At 37.8% G+C, this 17,130-nt stretch overlaps 10 non-coding genes across 10 annotated transcripts; all 10 read left to right on the top strand.

Annotated features, from left to right (window-relative positions):
• Window positions 1-2,325: 2,325 nt before the first annotated feature.
• On the top strand, window positions 2,326-2,398 carry trnam-cau (transfer RNA methionine (anticodon CAU)). The gene has a single exon. It is a non-coding gene; the product is annotated as a tRNA-Met (tRNA).
• Window positions 2,399-2,888: 490 nt separating this feature from the next.
• Window positions 2,889-2,961, top strand: trnam-cau (transfer RNA methionine (anticodon CAU)). The gene has a single exon. It is a non-coding gene; the product is annotated as a tRNA-Met (tRNA).
• A 276-nt stretch (window positions 2,962-3,237) lies between these two features.
• On the top strand, window positions 3,238-3,310 carry trnam-cau (transfer RNA methionine (anticodon CAU)). Its single transcript has one exon. It is a non-coding gene; the product is annotated as a tRNA-Met (tRNA).
• A 3,068-nt stretch (window positions 3,311-6,378) lies between these two features.
• Window positions 6,379-6,451, top strand: trnam-cau (transfer RNA methionine (anticodon CAU)). Its single transcript has one exon. It is a non-coding gene; the product is annotated as a tRNA-Met (tRNA).
• A 3,417-nt stretch (window positions 6,452-9,868) lies between these two features.
• trnam-cau (transfer RNA methionine (anticodon CAU)) lies at window positions 9,869-9,941 on the top strand. Its single transcript has one exon. It is a non-coding gene; the product is annotated as a tRNA-Met (tRNA).
• Window positions 9,942-14,054: 4,113 nt separating this feature from the next.
• Window positions 14,055-14,127, top strand: trnam-cau (transfer RNA methionine (anticodon CAU)). Its single transcript has one exon. It is a non-coding gene; the product is annotated as a tRNA-Met (tRNA).
• Window positions 14,128-14,402: 275 nt separating this feature from the next.
• On the top strand, window positions 14,403-14,475 carry trnam-cau (transfer RNA methionine (anticodon CAU)). The gene has a single exon. It is a non-coding gene; the product is annotated as a tRNA-Met (tRNA).
• Window positions 14,476-15,099: 624 nt separating this feature from the next.
• On the top strand, window positions 15,100-15,172 carry trnam-cau (transfer RNA methionine (anticodon CAU)). The gene has a single exon. It is a non-coding gene; the product is annotated as a tRNA-Met (tRNA).
• A 276-nt stretch (window positions 15,173-15,448) lies between these two features.
• trnam-cau (transfer RNA methionine (anticodon CAU)) lies at window positions 15,449-15,521 on the top strand. Its single transcript has one exon. It is a non-coding gene; the product is annotated as a tRNA-Met (tRNA).
• A 973-nt stretch (window positions 15,522-16,494) lies between these two features.
• On the top strand, window positions 16,495-16,567 carry trnam-cau (transfer RNA methionine (anticodon CAU)). Its single transcript has one exon. It is a non-coding gene; the product is annotated as a tRNA-Met (tRNA).
• The last annotated feature ends 563 nt before the right edge of the window (window positions 16,568-17,130 follow it).

The following is a 17,130-nucleotide window of genomic DNA, read 5'->3' as shown; positions in this document are numbered from 1 at the left end:
AATTATTGATAAATTGTACCTCGTTGGCGCAGTAGGTAGCGCGTCAGTCTCATAATCTGAAGGTCGTGATTTCGATCCTCACACGGGGCAACAAAGCTTTATGTAAAATCACAGTGTTGGCTGAAGAGGAAGTAAAAATTAATTCTCATTGTTTTTGGACTTTCAGACAAGACATACTATTGTCAAGGTGGATACCACATCGTAAGGTCCATATCTATATTTTTTACTTTAGAATGAAATCATTGTTTATTTCTCAGGTGTTGTGGACTTTCAGACCATACATTTTGGCACGGTGGTTAGAACGTCACTGTCAAAATCTGAAGGTCGATATCGATATTTTTTTCTTTCGAATTTTTGATTAACTGTACCTCGTTGGCGCAGTAGGTAGCGCTTCAGTCTCATAATCAGAAGGTCGTGAGTTCGATCCTCACACGGGGCAGCAAATCTTTATGTAAAATTACAGTGTTGGCTGAAGAGGAAGTAAAAATTAATTCTCATTGTTCTTGGACTTTCAGACAAGACATACTATTGTCAAGGTGGATACCACATCGTAAGGTCCATATCTATATTTTTTACTTTAGAATGAAATCATTGTTTATTTCTCAGGTGTTGTGGACTTTCAGACCATACATTTTGGCACGGTGGTTAGAACGTCACTGTCAAAATCTGAAGGTCGGTATCGATATTTTTTTCTTTCGAATTATTGATAAACTGTGCATCGTTGGCGCAGTAGGTAGCGCGTCAGTCTCATAATCTGAAGGTCGTGATTTCGATCCTCACACGGGGCAGCAAAGCTTTATGTAAAATTACAGTGTTGGCTGAAGAGGAAGTAAAAATTAATTCTCATTGTTTTTGGACTTTCAGACAAGACATACTATTGTCAAGGTGGATACCACATCTTAAGGTCCATATCTATATTTTTTACTTTAGAATGAAATCATTGTTTATTTCTCAGGTGTTGTGGACTTTCAGACCATACATTTTGGCACGGTGGTTAGAACGTCACTGTCAAAATCTGAAGGTCGGTATCGATATTTTTTTATTTCGAATTATTGATAACCTGTGCCTCGTTGGCGCAGTAGGTACCGCGTCAGTCTCATAATCTGAAGGTCGTGAGTTCGATCCTCACACGGGGCAGTAAAGCTTATTGTAAAATTACAGTGTTGGCTGAAGAGGAAGTAAAAATTAATTCTCATTGTTTTTGGACATTCAGACAAGACATACTATTGTCAAGGTGGATACCACATCTTAAGCTCCATATCTATATTTTTTACTTTAGAATGAAATCATTGTTTATTTCTCAGGTGTTGTGGACTTTCAGACCATACATTTTGGCACGGTGGTTAGAACGTCACTGTCAAAATATGAAGGTCGGTATCGATATTTTTTTCTTTCGAATTATTGATAAACTGTGCCTCGTTGGCGCAGTAGGTAGCCCGTCAGTCTCATAATCTGAAGGTCGTGAGTTCGATCCTCACACGTGGCAGTTAAGCTTTATGTAAAATTACAGTGTTGGCTGAAGAGGAAGTGAAAATTAATTCTCATTGTTTTTGGACTTTCGGACAAGACATACTATTGTCAAGGTGGATACCACATCTTAAGGTTCATATCTATATTTTTAAACAGTGCCTCGTTGCCGTAGTAGGTAGTGCGTCAGTCTCATAATCTGAAGGTCGTGAGTTCGATCCTCACAGGGGGCAGTAAAGCTTTATGTAAAATCACAGTGTTGGCTGAAGAGGAAGTAAAAATTAATTCTCATTGTTTTTGGACTTTCAGACAAGACATACTATTGTCAAGGTGGATACCACATCTTAAGGTCCATATCTATATTTTTTACTTTAGAATGAAATCATTGTTTATTTCTCAGGTGTTGTGGACTTTCAGACCATACATTTTGGCACGGTGGTTAGAACGTCACTGTCAAAATCTGAAGGTCGGTATCGATATTTTTTTCTTTCGAATTATTGATAAACTGTTCCACGTTGGCGCAGTAGGTAGCGCGTCAGTCTCATAATCAGAAGGTCGTGAGTTCGATCCTCACACGGGGCAGCAAATCTTTATGTAAAATTACAGTGTTGGCTGAAGAGGAAGTAAAAATTAATTCTCATTGTTCTTGGACTTTCAGACAAGACATACTATTGTCAAGGTGGATACCACATCTTAAGGTCCATATCTATATTTTTTACTTTAGAATGAAATCATTGTTTATTTCTCAGGTGTTGTGGACTTTCAGACCATACATTTTGGCACGGTGGTTAGAACGTCACTGTCAAAATCTGAAGGTCGGTATCGATATTTTTTTCTTTCGAATTATTGATAAACTGTGCCTCGTTGGCGCAGTAGGTAGCGCGTCAGTCTCATAATCTGAAGGTCGTGAGTTCGATCCTCACACGGGGCAGCTAAGCTTTATGTAAAATTACAGTGTTGGCTGAAGAGGAACTAAAAATTAATTCTCATTGTTTTTGGACTTTCAGATAAGACATACTATTGTCAAGGTGGATACCACATCTTAAGGTCCATATCTATATTTTTAAACAGTGCCTCGTTGGCGTAGTAGGTAGTGCGTCAGTCTCATAATCTGAAGGTCGTGAGTTCGATCCTCACACGGGGCAGCAAATCTTTATGTAAAATTACAGTGTTGGCTGAAGAGGAAGTAAAAATTAATTCTCATTGTTCTTGGACTTTCAGACAAGACATACTATTGTCAAGGTGGATACCACATCTTAAGGTCCATATCTATATTTTTTACTTTAGAATGAAATCATTGTTTATTTCTCAGGTGTTGTGGACTTTCAGACCATACATTTTGGCACGGTGGTTAGAACGTCACTGTCAAAATCTGAAGGTCGGTATCGATATTTTTTTCTTTCGAATTACTGATAAACTGTGCCTCGTTGGCGCAGTAGGTAGCGCGTCAGTCTCATAATCTGAAGGTCGTGAGTTCGATCCTCACACGGGGCAGCAAAGCTTTATGTAAAATTACAGTGTTGGCTGAAGAGGAAGTAAAAATTAATTCTCATTGTTCTTGGACTTTCAGACAAGACATACTATTGTCAAGGTGGATACCACATCTTAAGGTCCATATCTATATTTTTTACTTTAGAATGAAATCATTGTTTATTTCTCAGGTGTTGTGGACTTTCAGACCATACATTTTGGCACGGTGGTTAGAACGTCACTGTCAAAATCTGAAGGTCGGTATCGATATTTTTTTCTTTCGAATTATTGATAAACTGTGCCTCGTTGGCGCAGTAGGTAGCGCGTCAGTCTCATAATCTGAAGGTCGTGAGTTCGATCCTCACACGGGGCAGGAAAGCTTTATGTAAAATTACAGTGTTAGCTGAAGAGCAAGTAAAAATAAATTCTCATTGTTTTTGGACTTTCAGACAAGACATACTATTGTCAAGGTGGATACCACATCTTAAGGTCCATATCTATATTTTTTACTTTAGAATGAAATCATTGTTTATTTCTCAGGTGTTGTGGACTTTCAGACCATACATTTTGGCACGGTGGTTAGAACGTCACTGTCAAAATATGAAGGTCGGTATCGATATTTTTTTCTTTCGAATAATTGATAAACTGTGCCTCGTTGGCGCAGTAGGTAGGGCGTCAGTCTCATAATCTGAAGGTCGTGAGTTCGATCCTCACACGGGGCAGGAAAGCTTTATGTAAAATTACAGTGTTGGCTGAAGAGGAAGTAAAAATTAATTCTCATTGTTTTTGGACTTTCAGACAAGACATACTATTGTCAAGGTGGATACCACATCTTAAGGTCCATATCTATATTTTTTACTTTAGAATGAAATCATTGTTTATTTCTCAGGTGTTGTGGACTTTCAGACCATACATTTTGGCACGGTGGTTAGAACGTCACTGTCAAAATATGAAGGTCGGTATCGATATTTTTTTCTTTTGAATTATTGATAAACTGTTCCTCGTTGGTGCAGTAGGTAGCGCGTCAGTCTCATATTCTGAAGGTTGTGAGTTCGATCCTCACACGGGGCAGTTAAACTTGTTGAAAAATTACAGTGTTGGCTGAAGAGGAAGTAAAAATTAATTCTCATTATTTTTGGACATTCAGACAAGACATACTATTGTCAAGGTGGATACCACATCTTAAGGTCCATATCTATTTTTTTTACTTTAGAATGAAATCATTGTTTATTTCTCAGGTGTTGTGGACTTTCAGACCATACATTTTGACACGGTGGTTAGAACGTCACTGTCCAAATATGAAGGTCGGTATCGATATTTTTTTCTTTCGAATTATTGATAAATTGTGCCTCGTTGGCGCAGTAGGTAGCGCGTCAGTCTCATATTCTGAAGGTTGTGAGTTCGATCCTCACACGGGGCAGTTAAACTTGTTGAAAAATTACAGTTTTGGCTGAAGAGGAAGTAAAAATTAATTCTCATTATTTTTGGACTTTCAGACAAGACATACTATTGTCAAGGTGGATACCACATCGTAAGGTCCATATCTATATTTTTTACTTTAGAATGAAATCATTGTTTATTTCTCAGGTGTTGTGGACTTTCAGACCATACATTTTGACACGGTGGTTAGAACGTCACTGTCAAAATATGAAGGTCGGTATCGATATTTTTTTCTTTCGAATTATTGATAAATTGTGCCTCGTTGGCGCAGTAGGTAGCACGTCAGTCTCATAATCTGAAGGTCGTGAGTTCGATCCTCACACGGTGCAGTAAAGCATATTGTAAAATTACAGTGTTGGCTGAAGAGGAAGTAAAAATTAATTCTCATTGTTTTTGGACTTTCAGACAAGACATACTATTGTCAAGGTGGATACCACATCTTAAGGTCCATATCTATATTTTTTACTTTAGAATGAAATCATTGTCTATTTCTCAGGTGTTGTGGACTTTTAGACCATACAATTTGGCACGGTGGTTAGAACGTCACTGTCAAAATATGAAGGTCGGTATCGATATTTTTTTCTTTCGAATAATTGATAAACTGTGCCTCGTTGGCGCAGTAGGTAGCGCGTCAGTCTCATAATCTGAAGGTCGTGAGTTCGATCCTCACACGGGCCAGGAAAGCTTCATGTAAAATTACAGTGTTAGCTGAAGAGCAAGTAAAAATAGATTCTCATTGTTTTTGGACTTTCAGACAAGACATACTATTGTCAAGGTGGATACCACATCTTAAGGTCCATATCTATATTTTTTACTTTAGAATGAAATCATTGTTTATTTCTCAGGTGTTGTGGACTTTCAGACCATACATTTTGGCACGGTGGTTAGAACGTCACTGTCAAAATATGAAGGTCGGTATCGATATTTTTTTCTTTCGAATTTTTGATAACCTGTGCCTCGCTGGCGCAGTAGGTAGCGCGTCAGTCTCATAATCTGAAGGTCGTGAGTTCGATCCTCACACGGGGCAGTAAAGCATATTGTAAAATTACAGTGTTGGCTGAAGAGGAAGTAAAAATTAATTCTCATTGTTTTTGGACATTCAGACAAGACATACTATTGTCAAGGTGGATACCACATCTTAAGGTCCATATCTATATTTTTTACTTTAGAATGAAATCATTGTTTATTTCTCAGGTGTTGTGGACTTTCAGACCATACATTTTGGCACGGTGGTTAGAACGTCACTGTCAAAATATGAAGGTCGGTATCGATATTTTTTTCTTTTGAATTATTGATAAACTGTGCCTCGTTGGTGCAGTAGGTAGCGCGTCAGTCTCATATTCTGAAGGTTGTGAGTTCGATCCTCACACGGGGCAGTTAAACTTGTTGAAAAATTACAGTGTTGGCTGAAGAGGAAATAAAAATAAATTCTCATTGTTTTTGGACTTTCAGACAAGACATACTATTGTCAAGGTGGATACCACATCTTAAGGTCCATATCTATATTTTTTACTTTAGAATGAAATCATTGTTTATTTCTCAGGTGTTGTGGACTTTCAGACCATACATTTTGGCACGGTGGTTAGAACGTCACTGTCAAAATCTGAAGGTCGGTATCGATATTTTTTTCTTTCGAATTATTGATAAACTGTGCCTCGTTGGCGCAGTAGGTAGCGCGTCAGTCTCATAATCAGAAGGTCGTGAGTTCGATCCTCACACGGGGCAGCAAAGCTTTATGTAAAATTACAGTGTTGGCTGAAGAGGAAGTAAAAATTAATTCTCATTGTTTTTGGACTTTCAGACAAGACATACTATTGTCAAGGTGGATACCACATCTTAAGGTCCATATCTATATTTTTTACTTTAGAATGAAATCATTGTTTATTTCTCAGGTGTTGTGGACTTTCAGACCATACATTTTGGCACGGTGGTTAGAACGTCACTGTCAAAATCTGAAGGTCGGTATCGATATTTTTTTCTTTCGAATTATTGATAAACTGTGCCTCGTTGGCGCAGTAGGTAGCGCGTCAGTCTCATAATCTGAAGGTCGTGAGTTCGATCCTCACACGGGGCAGGAAAGCTTTATGTAAAATTACAGTGTTAGCTGAAGAGCAAGTAAAAATAAATTCTCATTGTTTTTGGACTTTCAGACAAGACATACTATTGTCAAGGTGGATACCACATCTTAAGGTCCATATCTATATTTTTTACTTTAGAATGAAATCATTGTTTATTTCTCAGGTGTTGTGGACTTTCAGACCATACATTTTGGCACGGTGGTTAGAACGTCACTGTCAAAATATGAAGGTCGGTATCGATATTTTTTTATTTCGAATAATTGATAAACTGTGCCTCGTTGGCGCAGTAGGTAGCGCGTCAGTCTCATAATCTGAAGGTCGTGAGTTCGATGCTCACACGGGGCAGGAAAGCTTTATGTAAAATTACAGTGTTAGCTGAAGAGCAAGTAAAAATAAATTCTCATTGTTTTTGGACTTTCAGACAAGACATACTATTGTCAAGGTGGATACCACATCTTAAGGTCCATATCTATATTTTTTACTTTAGAATGAAATCATTGTTTATTTCTCAGGTGTTGTGGACTTTCAGACCATACATTTTGGCACGGTGGTTAGAACGTCACTGTCAAAATCTGAAGGTCGGTATCGATATTTTTTTCTTTCGAATTTTTGATAACCTGTGCCTCGTTGGCGCAGTAGGTAGCGCGTCAGTCTCATAATCTGAAGGTCGTGATTTCGATCCTCTCACGGGGCAGTAAAGCTTATTGTAAAATTACAGTGTTGGCTGAAGAGGAAGTAAAAATTAATTCTCATTGTTTTTGGACATTCAGACAAGACATACTATTGTCAAGGTGGATACCACATCTTAAGGTCCATATCTATATTTTTTACTTTAGAATGAAATCATTGTTTATTTCTCAGGTGTTGTGGACTTTCAGACCATACATTTTGGCACGGTGGTTAGAACGTCACTGTCAAAATATGAAGGTCGGTATCGATATTTTTTTCTTTTGAATTATTGATAAACTGTGCCTCGTTGGTGCAGTAGGTAGCGCGTCAGTCTCATATTCTGAAGGTTGTGAGTTCGATCCTCACACGGGGCAGTTAAACTTGTTGAAAAATTACAGTGTTGGCTGAAGAGGAAGTAAAAATTAATTCTCATTATTTTTGGACATTCAGACAAGACATACTATTGTCAAGGTGGATACCACATCTTAAGGTCCATATCTATTTTTTTTACTTTAGAATGAAATCATTGTTTATTTCTCAGGTGTTGTGGACTTTCAGACCATACATTTTGACACGGTGGTTAGAACGTCACTGTCCAAATATGAAGGTCGGTATCGATATTTTTTTCTTTCGAATTATTGATAAATTGTGCCTCGTTGGCGCAGTAGGTAGCGCGTCAGTCTCATATTCTGAAGGTTGTGAGTTCGATCCTCACACGGGGCAGTTAAACTTGTTGAAAAATTACAGTTTTGGCTGAAGAGGAAGTAAAAATTAATTCTCATTATTTTTGGACTTTCAGACAAGACATACTATTGTCAAGGTGGATACCACATCGTAAGGTCCATATCTATATTTTTTACTTTAGAATGAAATCATTGTTTATTTCTCAGGTGTTGTGGACTTTCAGACCATACATTTTGACACGGTGGTTAGAACGTCACTGTCAAAATATGAAGGTCGGTATCGATATTTTTTTCTTTCGAATTATTGATAAATTGTGCCTCGTTGGCGCAGTAGGTAGCACGTCAGTCTCATAATCTGAAGGTCGTGAGTTCGATCCTCACACGGTGCAGTAAAGCATATTGTAAAATTACAGTGTTGGCTGAAGAGGAAGTAAAAATTAATTCTCATTGTTTTTGGACTTTCAGACAAGACATACTATTGTCAAGGTGGATACCACATCTTAAGGTCCATATCTATATTTTTTACTTTAGAATGAAATCATTGTCTATTTCTCAGGTGTTGTGGACTTTTAGACCATACAATTTGGCACGGTGGTTAGAACGTCACTGTCAAAATATGAAGGTCGGTATCGATATTTTTTTCTTTCGAATAATTGATAAACTGTGCCTCGTTGGCGCAGTAGGTAGCGCGTCAGTCTCATAATCTGAAGGTCGTGAGTTCGATCCTCACACGGGCCAGGAAAGCTTCATGTAAAATTACAGTGTTAGCTGAAGAGCAAGTAAAAATAGATTCTCATTGTTTTTGGACTTTCAGACAAGACATACTATTGTCAAGGTGGATACCACATCTTAAGGTCCATATCTATATTTTTTACTTTAGAATGAAATCATTGTTTATTTCTCAGGTGTTGTGGACTTTCAGACCATACATTTTGGCACGGTGGTTAGAACGTCACTGTCAAAATATGAAGGTCGGTATCGATATTTTTTTCTTTCGAATTTTTGATAACCTGTGCCTCGCTGGCGCAGTAGGTAGCGCGTCAGTCTCATAATCTGAAGGTCGTGAGTTCGATCCTCACACGGGGCAGTAAAGGTTATTGTAAAATTACAGTGTTGGCTGAAGAGGAAGTAAAAATTAATTCTCATTGTTTTTGGACATTCAGACAAGACATACTATTGTCAAGGTGGATACCACATCTTAAGGTCCATATCTATATTTTTTACTTTAGAATGAAATCATTGTTTATTTCTCAGGTGTTGTGGACTTTCAGACCATACATTTTGGCACGGTGGTTAGAACGTCACTGTCAAAATATGAAGGTCGGTATCGATATTTTTTTCTTTTGAATTATTGATAAACTGTGCCTCGTTGGTGCAGTAGGTAGCGCGTCAGTCTCATATTCTGAAGGTTGTGAGTTCGATCCTCACACGGGGCAGTTAAACTTGTTGAAAAATTACAGTGTTGGCTGAAGAGGAAGTAAAAATTAATTCTCATTGTTTTTGGACTTTCAGACAAGACATACTATTGTCAAGGTGGATACCACATCTTAAGGTCCATATCTATATTTTTTACTTTAGAATGAAATCATTGTTTATTTCTCAGGTGTTGTGGACTTTCAGACCATACATTTTGGCACGGTGGTTAGAACGTCACTGTCAAAATCTGAAGGTCGGTATCGATATTTTTTTATTTCGAATTATTGATAAACTGTGCCTCGTTGGCGCAGTAGGTAGCGCGTCAGTCTCATAATCTGAAGGTTGTGAGTTCGATCCTCACACGGGGCAGTAAAGCTTATTGTAAAAATACAGTGTTGGCTGAAGAGGAAGTAAAAATTAATTCTCATTGTTTTTGGACATTCAGACAAGAAATACTATTGTCAAGGTGGATACCACATCTTAAGGTCCATATCTATATTTTTTACTTTAGAATGAAATCATTGTTTATTTCTCAGGTGTTGTGGACTTTCAGACCATACATTTTGGCACGGTGGTTAGAACGTCACTGTCAAAATATGAAGGTCGGTATCGATATTTTTTTCTTTCGAATTATTGATAAATTGTGCCTCGTTGGCGCAGTAGGTAGCGCGTCAGTCTCATAATCTGAAGGTCGTGAGTTCGATCCTCACACGGGGCAGTAAAGCTTTATGTAAAATTACAGTGTTAGCTGAAGAGCAAGTAAAAAATAAATTCTCATTGTTTTTGGACTTTCAGACAAGACATACTATTGTCAAGGTGGATACCACATCTTAAGGTCCATATCTATATTTTTTACTTTAGAATGAAATCATTGTTTATTTCTCAGGTGTTGTGGACTTTCAGACCATACATTTTGGCACGGTGGTTAGAACGTCACTGTCAAAATCTGAAGGTCGGTATCGATATTTTTTTATTTCGAATTATTGATAAACTGTGCATCGTTGGCGCAATAGGTAGCGCGTCAGCCTCATAATCTGAAGGTTGTGAGTTCGATCCTCACACGGGGCAGTAAAGCTAATTGTAAAAATACAGTGTTGGCTGAAGAGGAAGTAAAAATTAATTCTCAATGTTTTTGGACATTCAGACAAGAAATACTATTGTCAAGGTGGATACCACATCTTAAGGTCCATATCTATATTTTTTACTTTTGAATGAAATCATTGTTTATTTCTCAGGTGTTGTGGACTTTCAGACCATACATTTTGGCACGGTGGGTAGAACGTCACTGTCCAAATATGAAGGTCGGTATCGATATTTTTTTTTCTCGAATTATTGATAAGATGTGCCTAGTTGGCGCAGTAGGTAGCGCGTCAGTCTCATATTCTGAAGGTTGTGAGTTCGATCCTCACACGGGGCAGTTAAACTTGTTGAAAAATTACAGTGTTGGCTGAAGAGGAAGTAAAAATTAATTCTCATTATTTTTGGACATTCAGACAAGACATACTATTGTCAAGGTGGATACCACATCGTAAGGTCCATATCTATATTTTTTACTTTAGAATGAAATCATTGTTTATTTCTCAGGTGTTGTGGACTTTCAGACCATACATTTTGACACGGTGGTTAGAACGTCACTGTCAAAATATGAAGGTCGGTATCGATATTTTTTTCTTTCGAATTATTGATAAATTGTTCCTCGTTGGCGCAGTAGGTAGCGCGTCAGTCTCATAATCTGAAGGTCGTGAGTTCGATCCTCACACGGGGCAGTAAAGCTTATTGTAAAATTACAGTGTTGGCTGAAGAGGAAGTAAAAATTAATTCTCATTGTTTTTGGACTTTCAGACAAGACATACTATTGTCAAGGTGGATACCACATCTTAAGGTCCATATCTATATTTTTTACTTTAGAATGAAATCATTGTCTATTTCTCAGGTGTTGTGGACTTTTAGACCATACAATTTGGCACGGTGGTTAGAACGTCACTGTCAAAATATGAAGGTCGGTATCGATATTTTTTTCTTTTCGAATAATTGATAAACTGTGCCTCGTTGGCGCAGTAGGTAGCGCGTCAGTCTCATAATCTGAAGGTCGTGAGTTCGATCCTCACACGGGGTAGGAAAGCTTTATGTAAAATTACAGTGTTAGCTGAAGAGCAAGTAAAAATAAATTCTCATTGTTTTTGGACTTTCAGACAAGACATACTATTGTCAAGGTGGATACCACATCTTAAGGTCCATATCTATATTTTTTACTTTAGAATGAAATCATTGTTTATTTCTCAGGTGTTGTGGACTTTCAGACCATACATTTTGGCACGGTGGTTAGAACGTCACTGTCAAAATATGAAGGTCGTTATCGATATTTTTTTCTTTCGAATTATTGAAAAGCTGTGCCTCGTTTGCGCAGTAGGTAGCGCGTCAGTCTCATAATCTGAAGGTCGTGAGTTCGATCCTCACACGGGGCAGTAAAGCATTTTGTAAAATTACAGTGTTGGCTGAAGAGGAAGTAAAAATTAATTCTCATTGTTTTTGACATTCAGACAAGACATACTATTGTCAAGGTGGATACCACATCTTAAGGTCCATATCTATATTTTTTACTTTAGAATGAAATCATTGTTTATTTCTCAGGTGTTGTGGACTTTCAGACCATACATTTTGGCACGGTGGTTAGAACGTCACTGTCAAAATCTGAAGGTCGGTATCGATATTTCTTTCTTTCGAATTATTGTTAAACTGTGCCTCGTTGGAGCAGTAGGTACCGCGTCAGTCTCATAATCTGAAGGTCTTGAGTTCGATTCTCACACGTGGCAGCAGTTCTTTTTTTTAAATTACAGTGTTGGCTGAAGAGGAAGTAAAAATTAATTCTCATTGTTCTTGAATTTTCAGACAAGACATACTATTGTCAAGGTGGATACCACATCTTAAGGTCCATACCTATATTTTTTACTTTAGAATGAAATCATTGTTTATTTCTCAGGTGTTGTGGACTTTCAGGCCATACATTTTGGCATGGTGGTTAGAACGTCACTGTCAAAATCTGAAGGTCGGTATCGATATTTTTTTATTTTGAATATTGATAAACTGTGCCTCGTTGGCGCAGTAGGTAGCGCATCAGTCTCATAATCTGAAGGTCGTGAGTTCGATCCTCACACGGGGCAGCAAAGCTTTATGTAAAATTACAGTGTTGGCTGAAGAGGAAGTTAAAATAAATTCTCATTGTTTTTGGACTTTCAGACAAGACATACTATTGTCAAGGTGGATACCACATCGTAAGGTCCATATCTATATTTTTTACTTTAGAATGAAATCATTGTTTATTTCTCAGGTGTTGTGGACTTTCAGACCATACATTTTGGCACGGTGGTTAGAACGTCACTGTCAAAATCTGAAGGTCGGTATCGATATTTTTTACTTTCGAATTATTGGTAAACTGTGCCTCGTTGGAGCAGTAGGTAGCGCGTCAGTCTCATAATCTGAAGGTCTTGAGTTCGATTCTCACACGTGGCAGCAGTTCTTTTTTTTAAATTACAGTGTTGGCTGAAGAGGAAGTAAAAATTAATTCTCATTGTTCTTGAATTTTCAGACAAGACATACTATTGTCAAGGTGGATACCACATCGTAAGGTTCATACCTATATTTTTTACTTTAGAATGAAATCATTGTTTATTTCTCAGGTGTTGTGGACTTTCAGGCCATACATTTTGGCATGGTGGTTAGAACGTCACTGTCAAAATCTGAAGGTCGGTATCGATATTTTTTTATTTTGAATATTGATAAACTGTGCCTCGTTGGCGCAGTAGGTAGCGCATCAGTCTCATAATCTGAAGGTCGTGAGTTCGATCCTCACACTGGGCAGCAAAGCTTTATGTAAAATTACAGTGTTGGCTGAAGAGGAAGTAAAAATAAATTCTCATTGTTTTTGGACTTTCAGACAAGACATACTATTGTCAAGGTGGATACCACATCTTAAGGTCCATATCTATATTTTTTACTTTAGAATGAAATCATTGTTTATTTCTCAGGTGTTGTGGACTTTCAGACCATACATTTTGGCACGGTGGTTAGAACGTCACCGTCAAAATCTGAAGGTCGGTATCGATATTTTTTTCTTTTGAATTATTGATAAACTGTGCCTTGTTGGCGCAGTATGTAGCGCGTCAGTCTCATAATCTGAAGGTCGTGAGTTCGATCCTCACACGGGGCAGCAAAGCTTTATGTAAAATTACAGTGTTGGGTGAAGAGGAAGTAAAAATTAATTCTCATTGTTTTTGACATTCAGACAAGACATACTATTGTCAAGGTGGATACCACATCTTAAGGTCCATATCTATATTTTTTACTTTAGAATGAAATCATTGTTTATTTCTCAGGTGTTGTGGACTTTCAGACCATACATTTTGGCACGGTGCTTAGAACGTCACTGTCAAAATCTAAAGGTCGGTATCGATATTTTTCTCTTTCTAATTATTGATAAACTGTGCCTCGTTGGCGCAGTAGGTAGCGTGTCAGTCTCATAATCTGAAGGTTGTGAGTTCGATCCTCACACGGGGCAGCAAAGCTTTATGTAAAATTACAGTGTTGGCTGAAGAGGAAGTAAAAATTAATTCTCATTGTTTTTGGACTTTCAGACAAGACATACTATTGTCAAGGTGGATACCACATCTTAAGGTCCATATCTATATTTTTTACTTTAGAATGAAATCATTGTTTATTTCTCAGGTGTTGTGGACTTTCAGACCATACATTTTGGCACGGTGGTTAGAACGTCACTGTCAAAATATGAAGGTCGGTATCGATATTTTTTTATTTCGAATTATTGATAAGCTGTGCCTCGTTGGCGCAGTAGGTAGCGCGTCAGTCTCATAATCTGAAGGTCGTGAGTTCGATCCTCACACGGGGCAGTAAAGCTTTTTGTAAAATTACAGTGTTGGCTGAAGAGGAAGTAAAAATTAATTCTCATTGTTTTTGACATTCAGACAAGACATACTATTGTCAAGGTGGATACCACATCTTAAGGTCCATATCTATATTTTTTACTTTAGAATGAAATCATTGTTTATTTCTCAGGTGTTGTGGACTTTCAGACCATACATTTTGGCACGGTGGTTAGAACGTCACTGTCAAAATATGAAGGTCGGTATCGATATTTTTTTCTTTCGAATAATGGATAAACTGGGCCTCGTTGGCGCAGTAGGTAGCGCGTCAGTCTCATAATCTGAAGGTCGTGAGTTCGATCCTCACACGGGGCAGGAAAGCTTTATGTAAAATTACAGTGTTAGCTGAAGAGGAAGTAAAAATAAATTCTCATTGTTTTTGGACTTTCAGACAAGACATACTATTGTCAAGGTGGATACCACATCGTAAGGTCCATATCTATATTTTTTACTTTAGAATGAAATCATTGTTTATTTCTCAGGTGTTGTGGACTTTCAGACCATACATTTTGGCACGGTGGTTAGAACGTCACTGTCAAAATCTAAAGGTCGGTATCGATATTTTTCTCTTTCTAATTATTGATAAACTGTGCCTCGTTGGCGCAGTAGGTAGCGTGTCAGTCTCATAATCTGAAGGTCGTGAGTTCGATCCTCACACGGGGCAGCTAAGCTTTATGTAAAATTACAGTGTTGGCTGAAGAGGAAGTAAAAATTAATTCTCATTGTTTTTGACATTCAGACAAGACATACTATTGTCAAGGTGGATACCACATCTTAAGGTCCATATCTATATTTTTTACTTTAGAATGAAATCATTGTTTATTTCTCAGGTATTGTGGACTTTCAGACCATACATTTTGGCACGGTGGTTAGAACGTCACTGTCAAAATCTGAAGGTCGGTATCGATATTTTTTTCTTTTGAATTATTGATAATCTGTGCCTCGTTGGCGCAGTAGGTAGCGCGTCAGTCTCATAATCTGAAGGTCGTGAGTTCGATCCTCACACGGGGCAGCCAAGATTTATGTAAAATTACAGTGTTGGCTGAAGAGGAAGTGAAAATGTATTCTCATTGTTTTTGGACTTTCAGACAAGACATACTATTGTCAAGGTGGATACCACATCGTAAGGTCCATATCTATATTTTTAACTTTAGAATGAAATCATTGTTTATTTCTCAGGTGTTGTGGACTTTCAGACCATACATTTTGGCACGGTGGTTAGAACGTCACTGTCAAAATATGAAGGTCGGTATCGATATTTTTTTCTTTCAAATAATGGATAAACTGGGCCTCGTTGGCGCAGTAGGTAGCGCGTCAGTCTCATAATCTGAAGGTCGTGAGTTCGATCCTCACACGGGGCAGGAAAGCTTTATGTAAAATTACAGTGTTAGCTGAAGAGGAAGTAAAAATAAATTCTCATTGTTTTTGGACTTTCAGACAAGACATACTATTGTCAAGGTGGATACCACATCGTAAGGTCCATATCTATATTTTTTACTTTAGAATGAAATCATTGTTTATTTCTCAGGTGTTGTGGACTTTCAGACCATACATTTTGGCACGGTGGTTAGAACGTCACTGTCAAAATCTAAAGGTCGGTATCGATATTTTTCTCTTTCTAATTATTGATAAACTGTGCCTCGTTGGCGCAGTAGGTAGCGTGTCAGTCTCATAATCTGAAGGTCGTGAGTTCGATCCTCACACGGGGCAGCTAAGCTTTATGTAAAATTACAGTGTTGGCTGAAGAGGAAGTAAAAATTAATTCTCATTGTTTTTGACATTCAGACAAGACATACTATTGTCAAGGTGGATACCACATCTTAAGGTCCATATCTATATTTTTTACTTTAGAATGAAATCATTGTTTATTTCTCAGGTGTTGTGGACTTTCAGACCATACATTTTGGCACGGTGGTTAGAACGTCACTGTCAAAATATGAAGGTCGGTATCGATATTTTTTTCTTTCGAATAATTGATAAACTGTGCCTCGTTGGCGCAGTAGGTAGCGTGTCAGTCTCATAATCTGAAGGTCGCGAGTTCGATCCTCACACGGGGCAACAAAGCTTTATGTAAAATTACAGTGTTGGCTGAAGAGGAAGTAAAAATTAATTCTCATTGTTTTTGGACTTTCAGACAAGACATACTATTGTCAAGGTGGATACCACATCGTAAGGTCCATATCTATATTTTTTACTTTAGAATGAAATCATTGTTTATTTCTCAGGTATTGTGGACTTTCAGACCATACATTTTGGCACGGTGGTTAGAACGTCACTGTCAAAATCTGAAGGTCGGTATCGATATTTTTTTCTTTTGAATTATTGATAAACTGTGCCTCGTTGGCGCAGTAGGTAGCGCGTCAGTCTCATAATCTGAAGGTCGTGAGTTCGATCCTCACACGGGGCAGCAAAGCTTTATGTAAAATTACAGTGTTGGCTGAAGAGGAAGTAAAAATGTATTCTCATTGTTTTTGACATTCAGACAAGACATACTATTGTCAAGGTGGATACCACATCTTAAGGTCCATATCTATATTTTTTACTTTAGAATGAAATCATTGTTTATTTCTCAGGTGTTGTGGACTTTCAGACCATACATTTTGGCACGGTGGTTAGAACGTCACTGTCAAAATATGAAGGTCGGTATCGATATTTTTTTCTTTCGAATAATTGATAAGCTGGGCCTCGTTGGTGCAGTAGGTAGCGCGTCAGTCTCATAATCTGAAGGTCGTGAGTTCGATCCTCACACGGGGCAGGAAAGCTTTATGTAAAATTACAGTGTTAGCTGAAGAGGAAGTAAAAATAAATTCTCATTGTTTTTGGACTTTCAGACAAGACATACTATTGTCAAGGTGGATACCACATCGTAAGGTCCATATCTATATTTTTTACTTTAGAATGAAATCATTGTTTATTTCTCAGGTGTTGTGGACTTTCAGACCATACATTTTGGCACGGTGGTTAGAACGT

This window comes from Salvelinus alpinus, chromosome 2, assembly GCF_045679555.1.
Source record: "Salvelinus alpinus chromosome 2, SLU_Salpinus.1, whole genome shotgun sequence".
Classification (NCBI taxonomy): domain Eukaryota; kingdom Metazoa; phylum Chordata; class Actinopteri; order Salmoniformes; family Salmonidae; genus Salvelinus; species Salvelinus alpinus.
This window is presented reverse-complemented; position numbering and strand designations above follow the sequence as displayed.